At 45.5% G+C, this 15,173-nt stretch overlaps 1 protein-coding gene across 16 annotated transcripts in view; it reads left to right on the top strand.

The window, feature by feature from the left end:
• Positions 1-15,173, top strand: part of fynb (FYN proto-oncogene, Src family tyrosine kinase b) — a 278,988-nt gene that overhangs the window by 96,604 nt on the left and 167,211 nt on the right. For 11 of the 16 annotated variants that reach the window (XM_085997844.1, XM_085997839.1, XM_085997837.1 and 8 more), the window contains one exon: positions 11,634-11,691. The exons of 2 other annotated variants lie outside the window; for them this stretch is intronic. The gene's annotated coding sequence lies outside the window, so the exon portion shown is untranslated. Of the gene's footprint in view, positions 1-11,334; positions 11,487-11,633; positions 11,692-15,173 lie in introns of those variants that run through there. 3 more of the 16 variants (XM_085997841.1, XM_085997840.1, XM_085997836.1) reach the window with 2 other exon arrangements.

Raw genomic sequence — 15,173 nt, 5'->3', positions numbered from 1 at the left:
ATTATAACATTTCTGTATTTTATATCTCTTCATATGAATTGTTTCCTAGACCACGTGTTTTGAATGTAAAATGCAACGCTTTTGTCTGGGAACCTGATGGAAGAGCAAGTGTACGGCAGGTTTAGCTAATGGTATTGGGAGGCTGGTGGTCCGAAGAGAAATCTATATTAGTATTTCCATCGGCTTTGAAATATTGGTCGTACCAGAAGCTTGAGGATGCATAATTGGTTAATGGGGTGTTTCAGAACCACGTTCTTTAATATACAATTCAATTGTTTAATTCAATTGGCAGCTCATGTTCATCTCCCTAAAAGCTGAAACTGGTTAATAGCATGTTTTTTTTTATCCCAAGTGGTGTTGTCTAAAGAAGCTGGCCTCCATTTCAAGGGAAAGCAAGGTTATAGCTGGACAGCTGTTTTATTTATTTATTTATTTATTTATTGCTTTAACTGTTTCTTTTCTACAATGAGATGAGACTCCAAGAGTCGAAGCCTTACAACTTTATGATTTAAAAACTCGATTTAAAAAGTTTCTCAAATAGACTTTGATTTCAAACACTTTATTTTCAAGAGAGCTCAAATTAGTATGTAAGTCAAACATTGTCTTTCTGACAGTCTTGCATTTTGTTTAAGAATATGACAGATGATGTAAAGGAAGGTTTGACTTAAAATTTACAACACTGGAATCGGCATTATTTGGAAAATGGGAGTGACTACAGAGATAAATAGAAGGAGATGAGAGCAAGGACATCTCTGGCAACTTCAGAAAAACCTCATTTGTGTGCGGAAGGCAAATAATATCAGCATGAAGTCAAAATGGAGCCTTTTGCGTGAACTGTGTGGGTGTGAATTTTTTTTTTAAATGAGAGGAAAACCAACTGGGTGTTCGATATGTGACACTATCAAAAGATCTTGCAGATTCGTACACTGCACTTAGAACTGTTGAAGTGGTAAGGCAGCTCATTAAAGTCGAGGAAGGTAAAATTATAAAGAGAAGTGGATCTGCAGGCATTGCAGTGGTAGAGAGATAAACTGACTAGTCCTAGACTTCCAAGATTGGTGCTTGGTGGTAGAATGGATGGAGAACGACCGTGAGGCAACAGCCGTGCAATGTGAGCGGCTAGACTGGGATGGTGCTGTCGCTGAACAATACAATGGCACCAAACCATTGGCACAAGGGCAGAGGAGGGTGTCTCTTTGCTCAGATATTGACTAAGCATCCAAAAGCGAGGACCATGTTTGTGGGAATCGTTGGAAATAATTACTTGATTTTTTTTTAAAGCAATTAAAGGAATAAACGATTGCAACAAAGTGAGGATGTCTTAAGGTACTAAAACATCGTACACTAAATATTGTGCAGGAACAGAAAATCCCCAAACTGCTGTTAGTATTTTATTTTTAACCCCCAGCAAATATGATGCACTGCAGGTAACCTTCAAACCCAGCTCAACCCACAAAGCAAGGAAATGCTGCAGCCGGAGCTCATTTATTTCTGCGCTGACATTTCCAGACTTGGCAGCAATGGTAGTTCTGACTTCATTTTAATGGTAACCACTCGCTTCATTATAGACCATAGCAAGTAATGATTGTCTGCGCCCCAGTACTGCAGAGTGACGACTCCCACTAACTGCAAGAGTGAAACTACAGGTTTCCTCCTCTGCAGCGGCGACACTGCACTCATTAATCCTCTGTGCAAATGTTTTCGTGCATCAAGGACGTGGTGCACACCAACAGCCACATCTCTGTACTGGCAGCCTCTGCTAAAACAAATGCCAAGCAAAAATAAATAAATCCAAGCCCACTTAAAATGAAAACAATCTGTTTTAATAAGGATATGTTGATGGGGTGAGATGAGGTAAGGTAGGTGGAAGTCACGTGCAACATAAACACCAGCATAGACCAGTTGGGCCAAATGTTTCTGCGCTGTAAACACTTTTATTCATTCACGGGATGTGGACGTCACCGACAGGGCCAGCATTTATTACCCATCCCTAATTGCCCTCGAGAAGGTGGTGATGAGCCGCTGCCTTAAATACAACTGAGTGGCTTGCTAGGCTACTTCAGAGGGCAGTTAAGAGTCAACCACATTGCTGTGGGTCTGGAGTCACATAGGCCAGACCGGGTAAGGGCGGCAGATTTCCTTCCCTAAAGGACATTAGTGAGCCGGATGGGTTTTTACGACAATCTGGTAATTTCATGGTCACCATTACTGACACTGGCTTTTTAATTCCAGATTTATTTAATTAACGGAATTGAAATTCCCAAGTGATGGACAGCAGGAAATCATTTCAAGGTCTTATCAAGGTTCAAATTGTTCGAAGCTCTCTCGATTTGCTCTTGTAGTTCAGAATTCTGGGAAACGGCGGTGTTTGGAAGAGAGATCCATGGGAGAGTGAGCTGTTGCGTGTTAAACTTTTTGGCTTGATTCAGAACGTTTAAGGTGCAGCTATGGCGGCTCGTGCTCTTGGAATGAACAGCGGGATCAGGTCTAAGCGTTGGCGACGCTCATGATGCTCGCTCAGGGCTTGACAAACTTGAGCTTCATACTGAAGTAAAACTAAATGCTAGAAATGCACAGCACGCCAGTCAGCGCCTGAAAAAAGAAGTCCGTTGTGACTTTTTGGCTGCGCATCCTTGATGAAGGGTACGCACCCGAGATCTGCCTTTTGTCTTTACAGATGCTGACTGTAGTAACCTGGGAGGTTATGAGTAACCTGATCCACCAGGTGGTGCTGTGGCAATTGGTCTCCTGAGTTAAGTCTGGTCTGTACTGGTTGTACTCTTTGTTTTTGCTGCCTCATGGCAGAAGCTTTTATGTGAAAGTGTTGATTAAACCATGTTACGGAGTTAACCTGTGTCCGTCTCCATCTATGGCCACCTCAAGATACCACATATGGCGACGAGAATAAAGGATGGAAAAGTTTTGGTGGATCAGTCATAGTTATGGAGTATTCGGAAGAGGTGCTCGGGTTGGTTAGCAAACTAGTTGGAAAAGCACGAGGCTAGGCCGCGGGAGTCAAAACGGAGTTTGATTTTTTGGCTGAAGTGACCGGACTCCAAGGATGGCAGGAACGGTAGGCTCCGTGGCACCTTTTGACAGCAAGTCGCAGTCTTGGGAGGAGTATTGTGAAATACTGAGCCATTTCTTTATGGCAAACGAGGTGGACAGTGCTGAAAAGAAAAGGGCCATTTTACTGAGTTGTGTGGGAGCGCAAACCTATACACGGATGAGGAATCTACTGAGCCCGGAGCGGCCAGGAGAAAAATCTTTTGACGAGTTGGTGAGTCTACTAAAGAATCATTTCAGTCCGAAACCTAGTGAAATAGTACAGAGATGGAAATTCAATTCAAGGATTAGGAGGCCGGAAGAAAGCGTTACTGAGTATGTGGAGGAGCTTCGGAAGCTCGCACAGGACTGTAATTTTGGAAATACGCTCAGTCATGTTAAGGGACTGTAAAGTCTGTGGGTTGTGCAGTTAATAAATACACAGACTTCAGAAATAACAACAAACAGGTCTTTACTATTCGAAGGTCCGGGCGAATCTGCCCCAGTTATCCTGTCACAACACTTATATACTGGTGTGGTCACTGTCGGTATTACAGTATACAGAAGCCAAACAAGTAGTGCCACACTTAAAGTAGTTCCCTTAAAGGTGAACGGTTACATACAATAATTTCCTTAAGGGTAGACGGGTACATACACTACAGGGACAGACTAGTATGCGGAGTTAACGACGACGGTATACAGCAAAGGTGGCTGTCAGAAGAAGGATTAACATTTGAGACGGCACTTAAAAAAGCACAAGGCATGGAGACGGCTAACAAGGACATTAAGGACTTAAACAGTATGAGCAAGGAGAAATGGAGTAAACCAGTGGGAGGAGCTGTTTTCAAGATGGAAGCTGGCACGAAAAGTCCACCAGTCGGGGTTGGGGATTGCTACCGATGTGGTGGGACGAGCCATTATGCAAAGGACTGCAGGTTTGCAAAGGCAAAGTGCCACAATTGTGGAAAAATAGGGCACTTAAAGAAAGTCTGTAAAAGGGCAGTGAGTGAGAGAAGCAGTGCTAAAGGGGCAAAGCATGCTAAAGGGGGGAGGGAGAAGTACACAAAGCGGGCAAATTACATACAAGAGGAGGAAGAGTCTAGTGAGGAGGTTTTCACTATATACAGTATAGACACTTCAAGGCCCAACGTACCCCCTCTCTCAGTATTTGAGAGTGAACGGAGGTCAAGTAAAGTTTGAGATTGACACCGGATGTAGTGTAACCATAATGTCGCAGACTGAGTACGCCAAGCTATGGGGGGAAGCAAAAGTACCAGAGCTAGGTACATGCCCCATTAGTCTCAAAACCTACACAGGACAGAAGGTGGACATTTTGGGGGCGGCCGAAGTACAAGTGGAACACATGGAGTCATCAAAGAGCTTACGGTGGTAGTGGTAGCAGGGTTAGGGCCAAACCTGTTAGGGTGAGGGTGGATCAGTGAGTTGAGTGTGGACTGGCAGGCAATGAATAAAATGGAGGACAGTACAGAGGCACTGCAAGAAGTGCTGATGAAGCATGAGTTAGTGTTCAAGGACGAACTAGGCACCTTAAGGGGAGCCACAGCCAAGATTCATGTAGCCAGTGATGCCACGCCTCGTTTCTTTAAACCAAGGTCGGTACCTTTTGCAATGAAAACCAAGGTTGAGGCGGAACTAGATCGCCTGCTAAAGGACAAAGTAATAGAACCAGTGAAATTTTCAGACTGGGCGGCACCAATAGTCCTGGTATTGAAGCCCGACGGTAACGTAAGGGTGTGTGGTGACTATAAGTTAACAGTGAACAGAGTATCATCACTGGAACAGTACCCCATTCCAAGAATGGAGGACATGTTAACATTGCTCGCTGGGGGAGAAAGATTCAGCAAACAGAACATGACTCATGTCCTATCAGCAGATATTGCTAGATAAAGAATCAAAAAAGTTTGTCACGGTGAACACGCACAAGGGGCTGTTTACGTATGCCAGGTTACCATTTGGTGTCCGTTCGAGCCCAGCAATATTCCAACGGATTATGGAGGGCATTCTGCAGGGCATTCCAAAGGTGGCCGTGTACTTAGATGATATTCTGCTAACAGGAAGTGACGATCAGGATCACGTAAAAACATTGGACAAAGTGCTACAGCGGCTGGAAGAGGCGGGGCTACGCCTGAAACGGAGTAAGTGTAGTTTCATGGAGAAGGAAGTTACATTCCTGGGACATCGGGTGGATGCCACAGGCCTCCATCCATTACCAGGGAAAGTGCGGGCAGTGCAGGATGCACCTGCACCCACCTCAGTGACTGAACTGAAAGCCTATCTAGGGCTCCTGAATTATTATAACCGGTTTCTTCCAAACTTATCGATGCTGCTGGCACCCCTGCACAAACTGCTGAGAAAGGAGGAGCCATGGCGTTGGGGGCCAGAGCAAGCGAAAGCGTTTCAGCAGTCAAAGGAGCTACTTCAGTCCAGCAGGGTGTTAGTGCATTATGATGAGAAGAAGGAGCTGATAATGTCCTGCGACGCATCACCCTATGGAGTGGGGGCAGTGTTGGCCCACCGCATGCCAGATGGAGCGGAAAGGCCCATCGGGTTTGTTTCACGCACGCTCACAGCTGCGGAAAAGAACTATTCACAGCTTGATAAAGAGGGGTTAGCCATTATATTTGGAGTAAAGAAATTCCATAAGTACACATATGCGAGGAAGTTTGTAATCAGTACTGACCACAAGCCTCTTATTAGCTTACTGAATGAGATGAAAGCAGTGCCTCAAATGGCATCACAGAGAATAATGAGATGGGCAGTAATACTAAGAGCCTATGAATATGTGATCACGTACAGAGCCGGCAAGGAAAACGGGAACACTGATGCTCTTAGCCGCCTGCCCCTCTCAAAATCTCCTCGCAGTACTTTCCCTGAGGAGCACGTCCTGATGCTGGATCAGGAGATCAGTCCCCTGATGACTTCAGCGCAAATCCAGGGCTGGACAGCCAAGGACCCCGTTCTGTCAAGGGTCCGTGAGTATGTGTTGAAAGGCTGGCCAGATCACCGTGAGGGACCAGAGTTCGCGCCGTACAGACATACAGCACGAGCTCAGTGTCCAAGATGGATGTGTGCTATGGGGAGCACGCATCATAGTCCCAGAGTGGGGACGCTCTACTTTGATGGAACAGTTGCATCAATCGCACCCAGGAATGACTAGAATGAAAGGACTGGCTAGGAGCTACCTGTGGTGGCCTAACTTGGATGCTGAAATTGAGTCAAAGGTAAAGTCATGCACTATATGTCAGGAACAGAGGAAAGCACCTGCCGGGGCACCACTCCATCCCTGGGAGTGGCCCAGCAAACCCTGGAGGAGAATTCACATAGACTATGCGGGACCTTTTATGGGCAAAATGTTTTTGGTGCTGGTAGACGCTCACTCAAAGTGGATCGACGTTTATCCAGTGAGCTCTGCAACGACTGATGCCACACTGGATTGTCTCAGGAACAGCTTCAGCAAGCATGGTATTCCAGAAATGATTGTATCCGACAATGCACAGTGTTTTGTTAGTGAAGGGAGCAAAGAATTCATGGTAAGGAATGGAATCACACATGTCACCTCGGCTCCATTATCACCCAGCCTCAAATGGGTTAGCCGAGCGAGCCGTGCAGACTTTTAAGGAGCTCATGAGGAAGAGCTCAGGTGACACCCTGAAGACCAAGCTCAATAGAGCCTTGTTTAGTTATCGTATAACACCCCAAGCTACCACGGGGCTTTCTCTGGCTGAGTTGATGATGGGGAGAAAGTTGCGGTGCACGTTAGACCTGATACACCCAGATCTCAAAAGCAAGGTTGAGACAAAACAAACAAAACAAAAAGCGTACCATGACCAACATACTAAAGCTCGCCATTTCGCCATAGGGGACTCTGTGTACACCCGGAACTTCGGCTGTGGACCTAAATGGATACCAGGACTAATCCAGGACATTACAGGACCTGTGTCGTACTCCGTGTTACTAGGGGATGGTCGAGGGGTTTGTCGGCATGTGGATCAGCTTTTCAGCCGGCAGCAGGGGGAACTGCCTCAGATGGAACAAAGGGCAGTAGAGGAGGCTGTTCCAGGACCCAGCACAGCTTATAAGGTGCCAGTGGACACTGGTACTGCCAGGCCACAGCAGGACAGAGTAAAACCAACATCAGAGACTACTCCAATCTCAAGTGCGAGTGAATCTGAGAATCCACCGCAAGTGGAACTAAGACGTTCACAAAGGATTCGCAAGCAACCAGAAAGACTTATACAAACCTGTTAAATTAGTCAGGGGTTAACCATGGTTAGAGCATACTGGTTAATTAAAACGTAGTACCTAGTAAGGGTTATTGTTTAAGAATTGCATACGGCAATCTTAAGGGGGGAGGAGTGTAGTAACCTGGGAGGTTATGAGTAACCTGATCCACCAGGTGGTGCTGTGGCAATTGGTCTCCTGAGTTAAGTCTGGCCTGTACTGGTTGTACTCTTTGTTTTTGCTGCCTCATGGCAGAAGCTTTTATGTGCAAGTGTTGATTAAACCATGTTACGGAGTTAACCTGTGTCCGTCTCCATCTATGGCTCAAGATACCACACTGACTGACCGCCTGCGTATTTCCACTATTATTTTCCCCTTTTATTTAATTTACCGAGGTTATTTTATACTACTGAGTCTGTAACTTATTCAGTGTGTCACCTGGCATAAACGGCCATTGAAACACGAGCAATACTGGAATTCCGCTGTTATAACATCCTATCCTACAACTTTAATAAAACCAAGCCCTGTACTTGCTTCAAAATAGAGACACTACAACTGCACTAACTTATCTACTTTCTTTCAGAAAATAATATTTTTGGGATACAATGAGTAATTTGACACATGGCATTTGGTGAGTGTATGATGCTTAGAAGGAACAGGTGACTTTGTGTTCAGCTGTGGCTCAGTTGGTAGCACACTCGCCTCTGAGTCAGAAGGTTGTGGGTTCAAGTCCCACTCCAGGGACTTGAGCACATAAAGCTAGGTTTGACACTCCAGTGCAGTGCTGAGGGAGTGCTGTACTGTCGGAGGTGCCGTCTTTCGGATGAAACGAGGCCCCGTCTGCTCTCTCTCAGGTGGACGTAAAAGATGCCATGGCACTATTTCGAAGAGGAGCAGGGGAGTTATCCCTGGTGTCCTGAGGCCAATATTTAACCCTCAATCAACCTAACAGAAACTGATTATCTGGTCATTATCACATTGCTGTTTGTGGGACCTTGCTGTGCGCAAATTGGTTGCCGCATTTCCCACATTACAACAGTGACTCCACTTCAAAAGTACTTCATTGGTTGTGAAAGGTGCTATATAAATGCAAGTCTTTCATTCTTCTCATCAGTGGCTCCCAAAGCTCTCCTCCACTGGATTTTTTTCTCGTGTCATGTCTGGGTCTGTTGTAGACTAATTGATAGAGAATGATTGCTATGATTAGTCAACAATGCTAGTCTCGTATTATGCAAGGACCAGGATGGTAGAAGACTAACTAGATGGACCTTTGTCTAGCATTTCCTCTGCTCCTATTCTCCTAGTTCCCAACTACAATGCTGTTGCATCATACAGTGAATTACAGGGTTATAATCTAATGAAGGTTAGAAAAAGTGAGGCTTGTAACCACTTCCTAAATCCTGAGGCTAGGCTGCAGTCTTCTAATGCATTACAGATGACACAAAATCCTGGCGAAGCTACCAGGCAATAAATCTTAGCATTATAATTTTCTAATGTTGTGCAGCGTAAGTACCTTTTTATGTGATCATCATTATGCATCAAGGAGATGGAGTCCAGTGAGAACTGCTGCAGGCACAGAAGTATTTTTTCTCAATGTTGAACAGAATTTTTTTTTAAATCCCATTAACAAAAGTACATTACAGTACATTTCCCACATTACAACAGTGACTACGCTCCAAAAAGTACTTCATTGGCTGTAAAGCGCTTTGAGACATCCGGTGGTTGTGAAAGGTGCTATATAAATGCAAGTCTTTCTTTAGTGTAAAGTAGTGGTTGATGGGGAGTAAGCTAAAGGCTGTCGGTTAGTTTTGGTTTCAGATCGTGGTTACTGGTCTTTGTCAAAAAAAAGTTTCTAAAATCTGGCCTCTTTATTGGATTACAGTCCTATAGTGTTGCTTTTTTTTATGGTGGATATTCATTTTATTGGAACTTATCTATCTTCTTAGGCAGTCCCTCGGCGGAACTTATTCTGTCCCAGGCTCTTCCATTTTCTGTATGTTGTGTCTGCAATGGCTGAATCACAAAAAGGGGCTAATAATGTGCGGCTTATTGTACAGCGGCTCACTGGGATTCCGTGTCCCCTGTAACCGGAACACAGTACTATGCCGAATTCTGCTAAATCAGGCAGTGAATTGGCCATAAAATTAAATGTGCTGCAGGGTACCCTGTGGTGAATTAATCTACTTGCTGTGCTTCGTGCAGGGGGAGCCTTATAGCTGATTGGGCAGATGCGATGAGAAAAAATGTTTTTGCAATGCTTGAATTTTGAAGGAACAGTTTTTAAAAATTTGATTTGAATCTGGGGTCCTTGTGGTACGGTGATTTGGCAGTGGGCTATGATACAGGTTTGTGTCTCTTAATTTCCCCATTTCTTAATGTCAGCCAGACCCCCTGGGTAAGCTGTTAACGGTTCCAGAGTGGCGTGGCGGGGGGCTGGAGAACAGGGACAGGCTAAATCTGACTCTAGTCGTCGTCTTCTTAGGCAGCCCCTCGGAACCGAGGATGACTTGCTTCCACATTAAAAATGAGTTTGCAGGTGACTGATTAGTCCAATGCGAGACCTACAGTCTCTGTCACAGGTGGGGCAGACGGTGGTCGGGTGGGTGGGGTGCTTGGGTTGACGTGCGCTGCCTGCGCTTGGCTTCCACTTGCTCCTGGCGAAGAGACTCGGTGTTTGGCGCCTTCCCGGATGCTTCTCCTCCACTTTGTGCGGTCTTGGGCCAGGGATTCCCAGGTGTCAGTGGGGATGTTACACTTTTTCAAGGAGGCTTTGAGGGTGTCCTTGAAGCGTTTCCTCTGCCCACCTGGGGCTCTCTTGCTGTGCCGGAGCTCCGAGTACAGCGCTTGTTTTGGGAGTCTCGTACCGGGCATGCGGACAGTGTGACCCGTCCATCGGAGCTGATCGAGCGCGGTCAAAGCTTCGATGCAGGGGATGTTGGCCTGAGCAAGAACACTGACATTGGTGCGCCTATCCTGCCAATGGGTTTGCAGGATCTTGCGGAGGCAACGTTGGTGGTACCTCTCCAGTGCTTTGAGGTGCCTGCTGTACATGGTCCATGTCTCTGAGGCATACAGCAGGGCGGATATCACTGCTGCTCTGTAGACCATGAGCTTAGTGCTGGGTTTGAGGTCCTGGCCTTCAAACACACTCTTCCTCAGGCGACCGAAGGCTGCACTGGCACACTGAAGGCGGTGTTGGACTTCGTCGTCGACGTCTGCCCTCGTTGCTTGGATTGTGAACAGCAAAGACCCTGGAGAAGCGGTCACCTGCCATCACACTCGTTTGCTAAATGGTGTGTGGCACAGAGAGGGACAATAACTAAACGTAAAGTTCAACAGAATCCTAATTTAGACAATAATTGTGTTCACGTGTTGCTGAACCTGAAGTCTGTACTTCCCTAATGTAGAAGGGGAGAAGTTAATAGTTGTCATATACTCCAGTTTTTTGCTTGTAAATGACTATGACTTTGCTGTTGCAAATTTACTAGTGGCTTTCCAGACTTAATGAGCAGCAAAGGCAAGATGCAAAAATCACTTGTCTCAACAGCAGAAAACTTACTGAATTGCAGTTCACCTCTTGGTTCTCTGTCATGCAAAGTACATTCAGTGCAAGAGAAAGAACTGGAATAATAACAAAAAACTCACTTTCACACACACTCTCACACACACACACACACACACACACACACACACACACACACACACACACACACACACTTTCACACACACATCGCAGTCTGCCCTTGTCCAACACTAACTTTACCTTTTTTTGCGTTTGCTACCACGTGTCTCATTCCAGTAGCCATGCTGATGTGACTGGGGAAGGGCAAGATTAAAAACACACCTTTTTATAAGGCAAAGGAAGCATTGGGGACTGGAAAAGATGATGAAAAAGGACATCACGGCCGCCGTTTCTATTTGTTTACTTATTTATTGCAGAGACCGTTGAAGAAGCTTGTGAGCGTACACTTTTTCTGAATGGCTGGCAGTTGGCCAGGGTGAGCTGACTGTTCAGCTCCAGCGAGGACCAGCAGTGCGAAGGATCCATTACTTTTCTGCTGTGTCAAAGGGAACGCTGCGTAGAATCTATGCTCACTTCTGGCAGCACCTGCTCTTTGCCTTATGATAAATTTGGTAAACGATCCTAGTCTGGATGCTGTATCCCCCAATGGTTAAATGCAGATGAGCACAGGCGAGATGTGAGCAGCTGTGTTAATGGTTTCTTGCAGTTGTACTAAACATGTCCTGAATCGATCGTTATAATCGGTCTTTTTTTTAATCCTTGTGTAATGTATGATATTAGTTTTTCATTGGGATCTATATAATGTGTTCTCCCTATCCCACAGGCCTTCCATCATACTTGTATGTGAAGCAATGTAAAATCCTGAATGGTGAGAGCGCTTGGTAAGTGAGTCTGTTCTTGTACTGCTGTATGGCTGCGAATATTGATGAGACGGTTATGCAGTTATTTTCTTTGCCCTGTATGTAATGTGACTGCGTTCTCAGGGTTGTGATTCATTTCATTTTTGATTTGATTTTTGTTCATGCTTATGCAGCGTGAGGGACGCTAATGCTGGTGAATCTAACCGCTTTGTCATTTCAGGCACCCCAGTGTATTCCGATAGAGCACTCTCTCTCTGGTCTGGTGCAGCTGCAGGATAAATCTCCTGTTACTCTTCCCTGCCCCAACCCCAACAATGTACCTTAGTCTCCGTCTTAGAAGGGAACCTCCCATTGCATCAGCGTGGGAAGTGGAGATGTCGCACAATATATCTGCCGCCTCTACAAGTTACAGATCTATCTGAAATGTCAGACACGTGTGCACACACTCGTGCCACTGGATCGTTTACACCCACGTGAACAGTAAATAGGCAGAGGAGGCCTCAATTTAACATCACATCCGAATGAAGGCACTTCCGACAATGCAACACTCCTTCAGTGCTGCACCTAGTGTCAGCCTAGATTATGTGGGGTTAGAATCATAGAATGGCTACAGCACAGAAGGAGGCCATTCGGCCCGTCCAGCCCGTGCCGGCTCTCTGCAAGAGCACTTCAGCTAGTCCCACTCCCTCGCCCTTTCCCTGTCGCCCTGCAATTCCCTTTTAAAAGCTGTGATTGAGTCTGCCTCCACCACCCTTTCAGGCAGTGCATTCCAGATTATAACCACTCGCTGCGTAAAAAAACTTTCCTCATGTCGCCTTTGGTTCTTGTGCCAATCACCTTAAATCTGTGTCCTCCAGTTCTCGGCCCTTCCGCCAATGGGACCAGTTTCTTTCTCTCAACTCAGTCTAGACCCATCATGATTTAGACAGAGTAGATAAGAGAGAAACTGTTCCCATTGGCGGAAGGGTCGAGAACCAGAGGAGACAGATTTAAGGAGATTGGTTTGAACCCATGACCTTTTGAGGAGGCTGCAAGTGGATTATATTGGCCGTTTAATTTTACAATGGAGTCCAGTGTTTGTAATGGTCGGCTCGGTTTTTTGTTGCGGTGTGGTCTTAATCTGAAAATGTAGATCTGATGTATTTGTGCCAATGTTTTTTAATCTGGGTGAATAAGGTTATGATTGGTCTGGAATTGCACCAAATTCAATTTGCAGAACTGCTTTCAGTGGGCAGTGGAGCTCTTGTGAACTTTTTGTTTTTCTTCTAACAAGGTTGGTTGACTAGCCTTCAATAACCTTTCAAGAATCAAACTGCTGAAAAGAATGATTGATTTTTAACATCCTTTTGTTACTCTGAGTTGTGTTGGCTTAGTGATCCCATTGGAATGTAAGCCATGTTCCTGAAATTTGATGCCATGTGGGAACAGTCACGAACCCAAGGTGCTTTGGTTTAAGTGGAAATTTTAATTCTGCTGTCAGAATCAATAATCATGTTCTTGAACCTTCAAGACTTCTTGTAGATTCTTCACTTAGTAGCACTCTTGCCTCTGAGTCAGGAGTTTGAGAGATCAAGGCCCACTTCAGTGCCGTACCGAAGGAGTGCTGCATTGTCAGAGGTGTCGTCTTTGAGCCAAGGTTCCCTCTGCCTGGATGTAACCGATCTTGTGGCACTATTTGAAGACTAGGGCGTTCTTCCTATGTCCTGGCTGATGCTTACCTCAACTAGCATCAACCGAGCAGATTAACTAGTTACTTACCTCATTGCTATCTGTGGAACCTTGTGTGCAACTTGGCAGCCACATTTGCCTACATAACAATGGTTGCACTTCAAAAGTAATTCTTTAGCTGTGAAGTGTTTTGGGATGTCCTGAGGACATGAAGTTCTTCCTCAGGCCAGTTGCGAGTGCGGTCAGCACTTCCCATAAACACCCAAAAGGCAGAAGAAAGGATGTTAAAAGTTTAATAATTGCTGGTACTGATATTGTGTGTGTATTTTGTGCTCATTGAGTGATGTCTATGGTTGCGATGGAACACATTTTCTCACATTTTGTTCCATGTATCAGCATCATCCTGTAAGTAATGCTCTCCATTTTAAGCGTGCGAGCAGCGGTACAGACCAACTCTCGTGCTTATGCAACATTCACCTTGCTGAATAACCAAGCAGCCTGCTATTGCCCCAGGAATAGTTGGGTTTGTTGAGTTTATGTTGAAAGGCGGCTAGTTCACAGACTGAGGTGTTCAGTTAGACAGATGCGCTCCTCCTTATTTGATCCTATTTAGAATTATTGATACAAAAGCAAAATACTGCGGATGCTGGAAATCTGAAATAAAAACAGAAAATGCTGGAAATACTCAGCAGGTCAGGCAGCATCTGTGGAGAGAGAAACAGAGTTAACGTTTCAGGTCGATGACCCTTCGTCAGAATGGGAAAAAGCTGGAGATGGAACAGGTTTTTAAGCAGGGGCAGGGAAAGGGGGGAGGGGAGGAAAGAACAAAAGGGAGGGTCTGAAACGTTAACTCTGTTTCTCGCTCCACAGATGCTGCCTGATCTGAGTATTTCCAGCATTTTATTTAGAATTATTGATGTTGCTCAAGGTTCTGGGACACCAAACTTAATTTGCTTTCTTTGCAGGGATTTTTAGAAGTACGTATTTACAATTATCATTTATGTTTCAAACCTCGGTGGAAATGTGATTCCTTGTTACCTGTGCCGTGTACGCTGTACAAACAACTGTGGTCGTTCAGTGTCAAATATAATTGTATGTGTCCTTGGTACAGAAGCATTTCCGACCACGTAACCATCATCCAGTGCAGCAGTACTGATGGGAGTGGAATATTCAGCTGTCATCGGTAGGCCAGGGTTCAAATCCAGCTGTTAACTGTCCTTTGAGCTGCACTGTGAGTGAGTGGGTTCTGTTCATTGGCACAAGGCAACAAGAGGATTTATTGATGCTCTCTGGCCAAGAGAAGTGGAGGAATTAACAGTAGTGGCATTGGTTGCAGTCCTAGGTGCGCTCTTTGCATAGACTGGCTATTCCACCTGGTTGAAGGAGGAATGAGATGAATGGGAGGGAATCCAGTGGGGGACCAACAGCTGAAGAATAGGTAGAATTCTTTCCCATTTTTACCGATTTTTAAGGTGAGGTACGTCACTGCTGGGTAAATTAAGATCCAGCACTCTGGTCAGCATCAAGCACTCCCAGGTCAGCTTCAGCACAGCCAGCTGCAGAGCCGAGCTGCTTCCACTCTGCCCAGCGATGCACGTTCAAGCCGCCCTCCGTGAAATTTCCATTTCTCCCACCAGACTTCCTCATCGCAGAATCTTTCAGCCCATCATGCTGGTGCCGGCTCTTTGAAAGAGCTGTCCAATTAATCCCACTCCCCCGTTCTTTCCCCAGAGCCCTGCAGATTTCTCCTTTTTCAAGTATATAGCCAAGTCCCTTGTGATCTACATGAGTGGGTTTGCAAAATTGTGGGCAGCTTTGTGCTGTGGTCTGTCTGC

This window comes from Somniosus microcephalus, chromosome 9, assembly GCF_052327205.1.
Source record: "Somniosus microcephalus isolate GS21.2 chromosome 9, FLI_Smic_1.0, whole genome shotgun sequence".
NCBI classification, from domain to species: domain Eukaryota; kingdom Metazoa; phylum Chordata; class Chondrichthyes; order Squaliformes; family Somniosidae; genus Somniosus; species Somniosus microcephalus.
Note: the sequence above shows the minus strand (reverse complement) of the source record. Positions and strands in the feature narration are given on the sequence as shown.